This window comes from Rattus norvegicus, chromosome 4 (assembly GCF_036323735.1).
Source record: "Rattus norvegicus strain BN/NHsdMcwi chromosome 4, GRCr8, whole genome shotgun sequence".
Classification (NCBI taxonomy): Eukaryota; Metazoa; Chordata; class Mammalia; order Rodentia; family Muridae; genus Rattus; species Rattus norvegicus.
Window position 1 is genome coordinate 1,341,920 of NC_086022.1, and position 13,404 is coordinate 1,355,323.

General features: G+C 42.0%; 1 long non-coding RNA gene across 1 annotated transcript in view; it reads left to right on the forward strand.

Moving 5' to 3' along the window:
* LOC102555256 (uncharacterized) overlaps nt 1-10,960 on the forward strand; it is a 37,049-nt gene extending 26,089 nt beyond the window's left edge. Inside the window, exon 5 of the long non-coding RNA XR_005503362.2 lies at nt 10,816-10,960. This is a non-coding gene — a long non-coding RNA (uncharacterized LOC102555256). The remainder of the gene's footprint in view (nt 1-10,815) is intronic.
* Nucleotides 10,961-13,404: the final 2,444 nt, after the last annotated feature.

A 13,404-nucleotide genomic window follows, 5' to 3' on the forward strand; every position in this document is an offset into this window, starting at 1 on the left:
TGACCTGGAACTGATGGGATGTCTCAGGGGTCTCCGGGGCATAGGCTGCTGTCAGCTGTGAGCAGATTTTTTTCTGTATCACCTGTAGGTCTTTTAGCCTGGCACACAAATCATTATTACTATGACATGTTGGTTCAGTAACATCATCTAATACAGTCAGGGGAGCTGAGGCCCCATATAAGATCTCAAAGGGGATAAGGCTGAATCTGGAAGGGGTATTTCTTGCTCTGAAGAGAGCAAGAGGGAAGGAGTGTCACCCAGTCTGTGCCAGTCTCCATGGTCAATTTGTTCAGGGTCTCTTTTAAATTTTTATTTATTTATTCTACCTGTCCTGAACTTTGAGGTCTGTAGATATAATGTAATTTTCAATCGACCTCTAAATACTTGGCCACACCCTGGCTTACCTTGGCAATGAAAGTAGGGCCGTTGTCTGACCAGATTACCTTGGGCATTCCAGACCTGGGGAAGATTTCTTCCAGTATCTTCTTGATGACTACCGAGGCCGTCTCTCGTTTGGTGAGGAAAGCTTCTATCTATTCCTGAAAAGGTATCTACAAGCACTAGGAGATACTTGTGATTATATTTTTCTGGTTTTATCTCAGTGAAGTTCACTTCGACTTTTTATTAAACTCTCTAGGTCTCTTTGTCTTGTTTGTTTGTTAAGCATTCACTTACTGACATATCTTATACTTTCTACTGTCTCTCTGGCTAAAATCTTAAAGTCTATTATATATATTTTAACTATTTGGACAAACTTCTTATCTCTTAAATGAGTCCATTTTTTAATTTGGCAAAGTGAGTCTTTTGTTTGTTCTTTGGGGGGTATAGCTTTCCCCTCAAGTGTGTCATTGTCCTTTTATCTTTTAAGCAACTTGGGCCTTTTCTTCTGTTGTACATTCTAAGTGGGGCCATCTCTTAGTCTAATCCCAGTTCCCAGTGGCTATTTCTTGTAGGCCTGTAACCAGGATAGGCTTCTGTATAGCCATTTTCCGAGCCACTTTATCTGTTTTGTTACTGTTCCATGTCACTGAATCTCTTCCCTCCCAATATCTTGAGCAATGAATAGTACTCACAGTTGTTGGCTTCATCAGGGCATCTAAGAGATGGCAAAGACATCTGTGGCGCTGATGTGCTGGGGGGTAGAGGTTCAGCCATCCCAGATGACATTGTGTTGTCCACCATGGCAGCACCCACTTGTCTCTGACCTTTATTCATGAAGAGAACTGTTCCCGTCTGTGGACAAGCTCCTCGGCTTTCAGCAGGGGTCAATCAGCCAGTCACAGAGGTCTTTCCTCCACCCATGGGCTTCTGTCAGTGTTTGACACTCGTGCTGTGGTGGCTCCAGGTCCGGATTGGGCAGCAAGGTGACCAGATTGTCCCCAACCGGTGGAGAATCTAGTCCATGGCAGCTGACTAGTGGTCCCATCTTTTGGGACACTCTATCAGCCACTCTATCACAGTTTAAGTCCTGGATTGGGTGATAATTGTCAGTGCCCAGCTGGCAGGAGTGATGTGTTCCAAGCAGAAAAGCACTAAGCCATTCATCTCCCAGCATCAGTTACTGGTGTACTGAGACAGGTCTTAAGCTCCACATACACAGTCTATAGATATGTATATACATGGCCTCATCCAGCCATTTTAGCCCACGCAAGCCAATTTGGAGAGCAATTTTCTCATGAGCAAGGGATAGGGGCAGTCAGGGATGACCATGAATTAGTGGGTGGGTTACCCGGCCCACACCAAGGTCCACTGTTCTTCGGGCAGTCCATAAGTATTGTTCGTTGTCAGTAGCTCCTTGCACTCAAGGTTTTTGGATATTGGCCCACTGGGGGGCATAGGAGCACAGAGCATTGGGTCCCTGTCCAGCACTCTAGCACCAAGAAGCTCTCCAGTGGCCCCTCTTGTTCTTTCTTGGGCAGTGTCTGACCCAGTGTCCTTTTTCTTCGTCTTAGGCACACTGATCTTTAGCCAGGAATTCTCTTCTGTTGCCAGGTACTATCTTCCTAGGTTCCCTAATTACTGTGGCCAGTATATGTTCCTCTCTCGTCTTTTATCTCTCTTTAGCTCTCTAACTTCTTCTTCTTTTTGTCTCTTTTCTTTTCTAGCTTTCTGTTCTTTTTACCTCTTTCTTTTTTAACCTTATTTTTTCTGTAACTTATATTAACTCTCAGCAACTTAACTTAACCCTTTAAATTTTTGTAACTTTTTCTTCATATCCTTTTTTTATCTTAGCCAGATTGGTGGGGCATTTTCTAGCCCCTCAGAGACCCACCCTTGGAGCCTGGCGGCAGACCTGGAGCACTCCCTACCTTCAGGCGTCTGAAGAGAGCAGGCAGAAGTGAGGGCCTTCTATCGTGTCTGGAACATTTTTTTTTTCTGGCCTCTAGTAGGATTCTGTCTTTTCTCGGTGGTAAAGAAGACCTGTAACAGTTACTAACAAGAATCTCAAATGGGATGGTGAGAAAACAAGGGAATCTTGAGGATAGAGGTCCACTGAAGAGGGCAAATAGCATTTAGTCACACAGCTAAGCCAGGGGGCTTTCTTGGGACAAAAACACCTTGTGTCTGTGAAACAGAAAAGTGAGCAGAGGGGCAGTCTATCTGTTACCGGTTGTCTCTCTGGACTTAGATTTTCCCTTAAGGAGTACCTTCCTTTAGTGTCAGCTCAGTGGCTTTATCACTCAAGAGACCCATCCTCTGAAGGACACTAGGCTTCTAGTAAGAACTAATAACAAAAGGATGGAGAGACGGTAGAACCTGGGTGTTAGATACTAAGCAGCTGACAAAAGAATTGTAACCAGTTTACCTGGGGCTTTCAGGACCTCAGTAGCAGCCCTTTACCAAACTTTCTCAGTGGGCTAAAGGCCCATGGAAAAGAAAACATTAATCCTGACCTTCGCCACAGCCAAAGTCTGAATTCTAAATCTTGACTGGCAAAACAAAACAAAGTTCTTTACAGTTTGTTGTAGATTCTTTGAAACTATTTTAGGGGCTTCTCTGTCCCCCAACCTGGGACATTTCGACCATAGGGGCAGGAACTGGCTGCTGTGGGGATAGGATCAAAGGCATTCTCCATGCTAATGATGACCAGTGAGAAAAGTAATTTAATGTTGGAGACTGGCTCCTCTCTTGGAATAGGGCCAGCAGATAAGGCAGGCTCCTTAAAGAACTTCTCCTAATGAGCACCCTCTTTCTGTGAGCAAGAGTTGAAGGTCTGGTCACTAAAAGCAGAAATTCCTTTCTTGTTCTTGTTTTCTTTAGAGTCCTCTCCCACCTCACTCTCAGCCTTTTTAGATTATTCTTCATGTAGCATTTTTAACACAGCCTGTCCCTTTTTTATAGCCTGTTGACAGCATTTCTGATCTTTTAGCCATACCGGCTGAAACTCCGCCTTTAAGATTCCTTGTTCCCAGGCAAAATTTAAATCTTCCCCAGCTTATCACAGCTGTCTACCGGGAGATTCCCAGAGATAGCGAACCAAGGTGTAGCAATTCACTAAGAAATCTCTCTATAGTTTTTCTTTTTACCTTAAGCCTTTTCCTTTTAAACAGCTCCTGAAGAGCCAGAAAAATTGGGTGAGACTTGAGAAGTCCCCATGCTCGCTGTAGCAGCTCCGCAGCTAATTTCGCTCCCCCCTACTGTGTGTTGCTAGCACAAGCACAGATAAAACACTATGTTTTAAAAAATTAACGTTGGCTATCAACCAACACACCGCCACTAGAGCGGGGTCCATAAAATTAACTTTCTTACTCACTATACTTGTTTCATACCGGAGGCCTAATCTGGGGAACTTTTTTATTTACGAGAGTTTTTTTCCTCAAGGTTTTTGTTAATGTCTGTTTACACAACTGTTAACAGCAGCTAGGCTGCTCAAGGGGAGTAAAGGGAGGGGCCTCTCTCCTTGGGGAGGAGGCTCAAGAGAGAAAGACAAAACTCCCTGGCAGAAAACAATTTCTCTCAAGCAAATTATTTTTAACTTTTAACTTAAGCACCAAGAGGACCAAGTAAAACTCTTTGACGAACAAAGCAAACAGTTTCATGATTTCAAACACAGTCGTCAGTCCAAGATTCAAACACAGTCGTCAGTCCAAAATTCAAACACAGTCGTCAGTCCAAAATTCAAAAACGAAACAAAAGCCAAAAAGACACTCGACAATACCACAGAAAACAAGCCAGACAAACAATACCAAGACAAAGCATCTTATAACCAACTTTCACAGATGCCTGGTACCTTCAGTACGTGGCCCAAACTGCAGCTTAACCTTAGCTGCTTTTGGGATGAGATGGACCATCTGATTCCACCTCCCAACAGGATTCCAGAGTGTCCTCTTGTCCTAACGACCAAGCACACTTGTCCGTGCCTATATTTAAATAGGCAGCCGAACTCGACCTCTGACGGAGTGGGATTCCTCGTCCACTCCCGCCTAGGTAAAAGGAGCATTCCATCTCCTTTGTTCCAGAAAACCAGAGTCAGGTCCTCCTGACTGTCCATAGCCGGGCTCTCCCGACTGTTCTCCGCCCGTGGAACGTCTTCCAGGGGCTGCAGCCTTGCGGGCCCGGGGCGTCCCCCCTTCCGCAGCCAGGGGGTCCTCACGGACCACAAAGGCAGCTGCACTGAGTGGGGATACACATCCACTCTCCTACAGGGCAGGAATACACATCCACCCTCCTAGCACAGGGCAGGACTACACATCCACCCTCTCAGCACAAGGCAGGAATACCCATCTGCCCTCTTACCACAGGGCAGGAATACCCATCTGCCCTCTTACCACAGGGCAGGAATACCCATCTGCCCTCTTAACACTGACCAGTATTAAGACACACATATATACACACACGGCGGAACCAAAACAGAGACAGACACAGACTGACAATTGCGGCGCCGCTCACACAGAAACACTCAGACAAACATCCAACTCACCTCCAAGGGGTCTTCAGAGTCTGGGGTGGTCGCGAAGATCCCGGACGAGCCCCCATAAATATGAAAGATCCCACGCAGAGAGACCCTTACTCAAGTCTTGGGAAATCGCGGACCCCAGACACAGAGAGACCATTTTGGATGTAATAAGCAAAGGCGAGGTTTATTACGGAGACCTATTACAGAGATCTCCGGGCCGACACGTATCCCGCGCAGGAGACAGAGGTGTCGGCCCCGAGAGGCTGGGAAAAAGAGTATTTAAAGGCAGAGGCTGTGAGCACCAGGGGATGGGGGATGTCAAAGGGGAATGTACCACAAGTTACAAGATTGTTTTATGGCTCCAGGAGATAAGGGGACGCCAGAAGGTTTTATGGCCCCCTGGTTCCTGGAACAGAGCTACTAAATCAGGAGAAGGGTAGGGTCTGCAGGTCCTCATTATTTTTAAACGTTTGTCAAAACTGATGGAGCATTTGTATTTGAAACACCTCTGGTTAGGCTTGGGCTGCCCGGTTTCTTGAAGTGCTCTCTGCAGGACACGATGGCTGAAAAGCACAAGTAGGGGCTTATCAGGGTCTGGAGGACATCTGGTTAAAGTATGACTCTGAGTAAGCTGGGGGGACGTCTTTGGATGGTTTATGGGTCAGTCCTCGATAGCCTGAGCTGGATCCTGCATTCCTTTTTTTTATCTTTATGGCCTGCTATTCCTGGCGGCAGGGCTTAGCCCTGAGTTTGTGGCTTTTGGGGCTAACTCTTTTAATTTTATATTTCTAAACCTAGAATTTGTATAATTTTCTTTTCACTAGCAACCTATCTTTTCCTGCTGAGTTTTCAGTCAGCACCATCTCAAGCTTAGGTCAAGCTGAAGGGGCAACTGAAGGCTCCTGGCCAGAGCTACTCTCTGGAGTTGGCTGAAGGTCCCTCTAGCCCCTGTCTAAATCCTGACAGCCTGCAAAACAGCCTGCAATTGGTTTTGGCAGACTCCCTATCTAACCTGGTAACGCAGCAGACACATAAAGCCACAGGGCACCTAGTTCTTTAATCTGCAGAAAGGCTTAACGTTTTGGACTTCTGTGGAATCCCCCAAAGCTGATAGGCCAAGGGAATGTCCCCATTGGACAAACCATTTCTCCTCTTTTCTGTAACAGACAGTTCACCAACACACACAAAAACACAACATTAAAAAAAATTCCTCAGTTCCTGCACTCGCCCCCCCCCCCAGCAGTGTTCTTGCAGCTTTCCACAGCCCAACACCCACCCTGTGGCAGTGTGGGGTAAGTGTGCTCAAACTTCTAAGTCTTGTATCACCTTGGGGATGTGCCCTGTGGCTGAGCTGATGCAGAAAACCTCCAAGGCTTCACAGGAGACACTAAACAGACTGTCTGCTCTACCCTCTCCCCCCCTGTGCAGGACTCCATTAAAAAAACAAAGGAGCTTCCACCTGCCTCTCCCCTTACTCCACCTCCCCCCATCCAACTAAGGAGATCTCTTCTTAAAGGTAGTTGTTAAAACAGCCAACCAGATAAAGACCACATTAGGACAGAAGATATCACCTATAAAGACAATGGAATACCCAAGGAGACCCAGAACCCCCCCTCCCAATCACCGCCAATTCTAAGGGCCACTGTTGACAGCACACCTAAAAGCTCTAGAACAAAAAGAAATAAATAAACCCAAGAGGAGTAGAAGGCAGGAAATAATCATAATCATAGCTGAAATCAACCAAGTACAAACAAAAATGAGTATACAAAGAATCAGCAAAACCAGGAGCTGGTTCTTTGAGAAAATCAACATGATAGCTAAACCCTTAGACTAACCAGAGGTCACAGACAGTGTATCCAAATTAACAAAATCAGAAATGAATAGGGAGGCATAACAGCAGCATCTGAAGAAATTAAAAAAAAAATTACATCCTACTACAAAAGCTTATATTCAACAAAACTGGAAAATCTGGAGGAAATGGACAGTTTTCTAGACGGATACCAGGTACCAAAGCTAAATCAGGAACAAATAAACCATCTAAACACCCCCATAACTCCTAAAGAAATAGAAGCACTTATTGTTATTAAGAGTCTCCCAACCAAAAAGAGCCCAGGTCCAGATGGATTCAGGTCTGAATTCTACCAGAGCTTCACAGAAGACCTCATACTAATACTGTTCAAACTATTCTACAGAATTGAAACAGATGGAACACAACTAAATTCCTTCTATGAATTAATAATTGTATAATAAGATTATACAATTAATCTTATACTGAAACCACACAAAGACCCAACCGAGAAAAAGAAGTTCAGACCAATTTCCCTTATGATTATTGATGCAAAAATACTCATAAATATCTTACAAACGGAATCCAGGAACACATCGAAATGATCATCCATCATAATCAAGTAGGCTTCATTCCAGGGATGCAGGGATTGTTTAATATACGAAAATCCATCAATGTAATCCACTATATCAACTAACCCAATGATAAGAATGACATGGTCATTTGATTAGATGCTGAAAAAGCGTTTGACAAAGTTAAACACCCCTTCATGATAAAAGTTCTGGAAAAATCAGAATTTCAAGGCCCATATCTGTACATAGTAAAAGCAAACCAGTAGCTAAGATCAAACTAAATGGAGAGAAAATTGAAGCAACCCAACTAAAATCAGGAACTAAACAAGACTGCCCACTCTCTCCCTACTTATTCAATCTAATAGTCGAAGTCATAGCCAGAGCAATCAGACAGTGAAAAGAGGTCAAAGGGATACAAATTTGAAAGGAAGAAATCAAATTATCACTATTTGCAGAGGATTTAATAGTATAATTAAGTGACCCCAAAAGTTACACCAGAGAACTACTTAACCTGATAAACAACTTCAGCAAAGTGCTGGGGTATAAAATTAACTAAAACAATTCAGTAGCCTTCTTCTACTCAAAGGATAAACAGGCTGAGAAAAAAATTAAGGAAATGACACCCTTCACAATATTCCCAAGTAATATAAAATATCTTGGTGTGACTTTAACCAATCAAACGAAAGATCTGCATGACAAGAACTTCAAGTCTCTTAAGAAAAAAATTGAGGAAGAACTGAGAAGATGGAAAGGTCTTCCATGCTCATGGATTGGCAGGATTAATATAGTAAAGATGGCCATTTTGTCAAAAGCAATCTATAGATTCAATACAATCTCCATCAATATCCCTACTCAATTTTTATAGAGATTAAAAGAGCAATTTGCAAAACCCAGGATAGCGAAAACTATACTCAACATTAAAAGAACTTCTCTGAGAATCACCATTCCTGACTTCGAGCAGTATTACCAAGGAATCGTCATAAAAACTGTATGGGATTGGTACAGAGACAGACAGATAGATCAGTGGAATAGAATTGAAGACCCAGAAATAAACCCACACACCTATAGTCACTTGATCTTTGACAAAGGAGCTAAAACCAACCAATGGCAGAAAGATAACATTTTCAACAAATGGTGCTGGTACAATTGGAGGTCAGCATATAGAAGAATGCAAATTGATCCATTCTTATTACCATGTAGAAAGCTTAAGTCCAAGTGGATCAAGGCCCTCCACATCAAACCAGATAGACCCACACTAAGAGAAGAAAAAATGAGGAAGTGTCTCGAACTCATGGGCACTGGGCAAAATTTCCTGAACAAAACGCCAATGGCTCATGCTCTAATTTCAAGAATCGACAAATGGGTCCTCATAAAGCTGCAAAGCTTTTGTAAAGGAAAAGACACTGTCAATAGGATGAAATGGCAACCAACAGATTGGGAAAAGACCTTTACCAATCCTACATCAGATACAGGCAAAACATACAAAGAACTCAAGAAGTTAGAATCCAAAGAGTGAAATACCCTATTAAAAATGGGGTACAGAGCTAAACAAATCATTCTGAGCTGAGGATTATCGAATGACCAAAAAACAGCTAAAGAAATGTTCAACATCCTTAGTCATCAGGGAAATGCAAATCAAAACGACCCTGAAATTTTACCTCATCATTCAGAAAACCTTAAATATAAAACTCAGTTGACAGTGAAAGACCCACCCCATGAGTCTTAACTCAAAGCTGCAACAGGCTTGAACGAGCCCAGGCACGCTCAGATACCTAGGCCCTAGTCACCGTTAAAACTAACAGACCATAAAAGGAAAGGAATACAGAACAGACTAGGATTATGGGATCTGACTCACAGGCCACCTGGCAGGAAGGGATAAGCCCCTAGCCCCCGACATTCAGGTCGTCCCAGCCCGCATGTACTCTCTTACCCTGTTACAACCTCATTCGAATATGATTCAAACCTGCCAATGTGTGTAGCTATACCTTATTACCTCATCATGTGAAATAACCAATCATATGTGAACATGTCTATATGCCTCGTTTAAATCCACCAATCCCCATAACTATGCATCTGCTTCTGTATGCCCGCTTCTGCTTCCCCAAACCCTATAAAAGCCCCGTGCTGGAGCTGCTGGGCACACAAGTCCTCCAAAGAGACTGTGTGCCCGCAGGTACCTGTGTTTTCCAATAAACCCTCTTGCTGATGGCATCCGAGTGGCCTCGGCTCGGTTTTTGGGTGCTTGGGGTCTCTCCTGAGGGAATGGTCCTCTCCGGAGGTCTTTTAACAGCAGATGCTGGGGAGGATGTAGAGAAAGAGGAACACTCTTCCATTGTTGGTGGGATTGCAAACTGGTACAACCACTTTGTAAATTAGTCTGCAGTTTCCTCAGAAAATTGGAGATTGCACTACCTGAGAACCCAGCTATACCTCTCTTAGGCATATACCCAAAAGATGCTCCAACATACAACAAAGACACATGCTCCACTATGTTCATATCAGCCTTATTTATAATAGCCAGAAGCTGGAATGAACCCATATGCCCTTCAAAAGAGGAATGGATTAAGAAAAGTGGTACATCTACACAGTGGAGTACTACTCAGCTATCAAAAACAATGACTTCATGAAATTCATAGGCAAATGGAATGAACTAGAAAATATCATCCTGAGTGAGGTTACTCAATCACAGGAAAACACACTTGGTATGCACTCATTGATAAGTGGACATTATCCAAAAAGCTTGAATTACCCAAGAGGCAATCCACAGACCACAGGATGCTCAAGAAGAAGGATGACCAAAAATCAGATGCTCCCACTCCTTCTTAAAAGGGGATATATCTATATCTATATCTATATCTATCTATCTATCTATCTATCTATCTATCTATCTATCTATCTATCTATATATATATATGTATATATATCTATATATCTATATCTATATATATGTGTGTGTGTTTGTATGTGTGTGTATGTATATATGTGTATATATGTGTATATATATGTATATGTATGTGTATATATATATGTATACTTGATAAGATTGATGAAGTTATAAAATGCATCTTGAAAGGAGCCGGATATAGATCTCTCCTGAGAGACACATCCAGAGGATGTCCAATACAGAGGTCAATGCTAGCAGCAAACCACTGATCTGAGAACAAGACCCTTGGAGGGAATTAGACGAAATATTGAAACAGTTGAAGGAGCATGCAACCCCATCAAAACAACAATGCCAACCAAATAGAGCTTCCAGGGCCTAAACCAGTACCGAAAGACTATACATGGAATAATCCAGGGCTCCAACGGCATATATAGCAGAGAATAGACTTTTGGGGCACCAGGGGAAGGGGAAGCCCCTGGTCTTGCCAAGGTTGGACTACCAGTGCAGGGGAATATGGGGGGGGTGATAAAGTGGATGTATAGGGGGAATACCTGTGTGGGGGAGGGGGAGGGGAGAGAATGGGGGCTTATATACAGGAAATTGGGAAGGGGAATAATGTTTGAAATGGAAGTAAAGAAATACATCTAATAAAAATTTTTAAAAAATTAAAATTTAGGAACCAAGAAGATGCCAAAGCCAGTTCTAGCTATAATGTTTAGGTCCTGAGATGGAGAAGGGGAGTTAACAAAAGTGAAGACACTGACCACCTTTTGATTTTCAGGCAAGTGGCCACAAATAACTTGAGCCTTCTATATTTATACAATGACAATTGAGCTTACCCAAGCAGTGATATCATTGCTTAAATTATTAAAAGAAATCATAATATCCACATTTCAAAAGCTCTATCTTTACACAAATCCCCCAATAGTTCCCCTTCCTCCTTCTCCCATTCCTTGGATCAGTCACCACCTAAACTTATTTTGCATTAAAAAGCACAAATTCAGCAAGACAAAAGAGATGACTGGGCAGGCTTGTCCTATAAACAGGAAGACATACTGGTGTGGTAGCAAACATGGTTACATAGTTATGCATGGTGAGAGGCCGAATTAAACATTTGTTGGTAAACTATACCTAGTTATTATCTCCTATAATAATTCCCTTTTAATTGCAGACAGACAAGTTCATTTTACAAAGCAGATCTTCTAGACATCTTTCTAATATATAGATCTTTGTAAGATGTAATCATTCTAAGAGCCATTTTCAAGTCTCTATCAATCCAACATAATCTCTGCATTTTCCATGTCTCCACTGATCAGATATAGCTTCTTAAAAACAGTTATGTAAGCAGGACCTCTCTCCACAACTGACACAGACTTGCTCAGTGTGACTGGGTACTTCTCTAAAGATATGATTATAAGTCTCAAATTCCCAGGATTTATAGTAACATCTGGAGGATTGATAGATACAAAAAAGGTGAAGAACATTTTATCCCTTGAAAGAGTTTTGAGAAAAATGTAGAATCATCCACAGTGACTTAGTCTGTGTGACTCCAGATGGCCTTGTCCATGACTGATGAAGTGCTACAGTTTTGATAATGACTATATGCAGTACAATGAAGGAATGGAGAGCTTGTAGGGCATGCAAACTTGGTACTAAATATAAAGGCCACCAAATTTACCTTGTCAACTGAGAAGTGGTTTCCATGGAATTGCCACAGTAGAATCCTGTCACTGAAGCACTCATATGCTATTCCTTGCAGCAGCTACATGGCCACTGCCAGAAAGAGGTAGCAACTCTGCTAAATTATTTCTGATACATGCATGAGGATCTGAGTGCAGTCTCCAGAGAACATGTAAAAAGTCATGGGACTGTGTTCCAAGCTAATCATCCTGGTGCCTGTGAAATGGAGAAGAAAGAAACCCTGTGGCTTGACAGAGCCCCAGTCTAGCTAAATTGGTAATTCCATGGTCAGCTTGAGACCATGTCACAAAATCAATACAGTAGAGAGTGACTGAGAATGATACCCAGTATTGACCTTTGACCTCCTTATTCACACCTGTGGACATGCAACTGCATGCACATGTGCCCCCACACAAACATGTACACACAAAGTACTGTGACCTTATAAGCAGACTCAAGCCTCTTTAGAAAGTTTCATGTCATTTTTTACCCTGCAACATCTCTCATACAGCACACTGTTCCTTATTGTTTGCACTTTATCTTTTTTTAGTTTTAGATATATTATGCCCATTGTCTATCATAATGAATTTCATCTTTAAAAATAACCTCAGAATCATTATATTCATTCAGCCTCCTTGTCTTTAGGCAACAGAAATAATTTTTTTAACTTATTTTTACAGGAGACTGGAGAGATGACGGAGAAATTAAGAACATGTACTACTTTTGAAGAAGACCCATGTTAGATTCAAAGAACAAGATGACTCATAATCACGGGTAATTTCAGTTTCAGGGACCCAATACCCTTCCTTTTCTAGCCTCCACAGGCAACCCTATACATGCAAATACTCACACATAATTTAACAAAGACACACCCCGCCACATACACACGTTTACAATTTAAATTATTTTCTGGCCTTATTATTCTTTTTACTAGGACAAGGAGGGTAAAATTATTCAATCTACTTCAAATTTCTGAAGGGGAACATTTTGCCTTCTCGATAGGAGACAAACCGCACCAGATTTAGAGGCATGTAAATCCAAGTTGACAAAAGTGTCCATCATATACATTAATGTGCCTTTTGAATTGTCTTTTACTTTTCCATAATGGGTATTGCTTACAATTGTGTTGCTGCAGATATGGTTTTACCACAGGGTTCTTTGATGCTCTGAGCTGCTTTGATTTTAATTTCTGCTCCTCTCTCAATTACCTTCTCGCCCTACATTGTTATTCTATCTTATCATTCATTTTATAACATCCATGCTCCATAAATTTGAAGAAGATAACAATGGCTGCTTAAAGTATACTTCTTTTACTTATAGTCACTCTATTGAAAAACATAGACTTTTGCCTTTAATTGTTGTTTTGTTTCTTTGACAAGAAACAAAACAAGCTTTTTACACAAAAAGCTTTACACAAGCTTTTTCCTTGAGTATAATAATATTGTTTTACTCTTTTAAATTTATCCTTTCCAAGGAAGACAGTAGAAAACTTGTGGGTGTGCTTTGTAAATGAATATGAGGATGATCCCCCTTGTCTATATTTTGATGTCTTCTACATTTGAAAAATGAGTGCTGATTCAGCAAC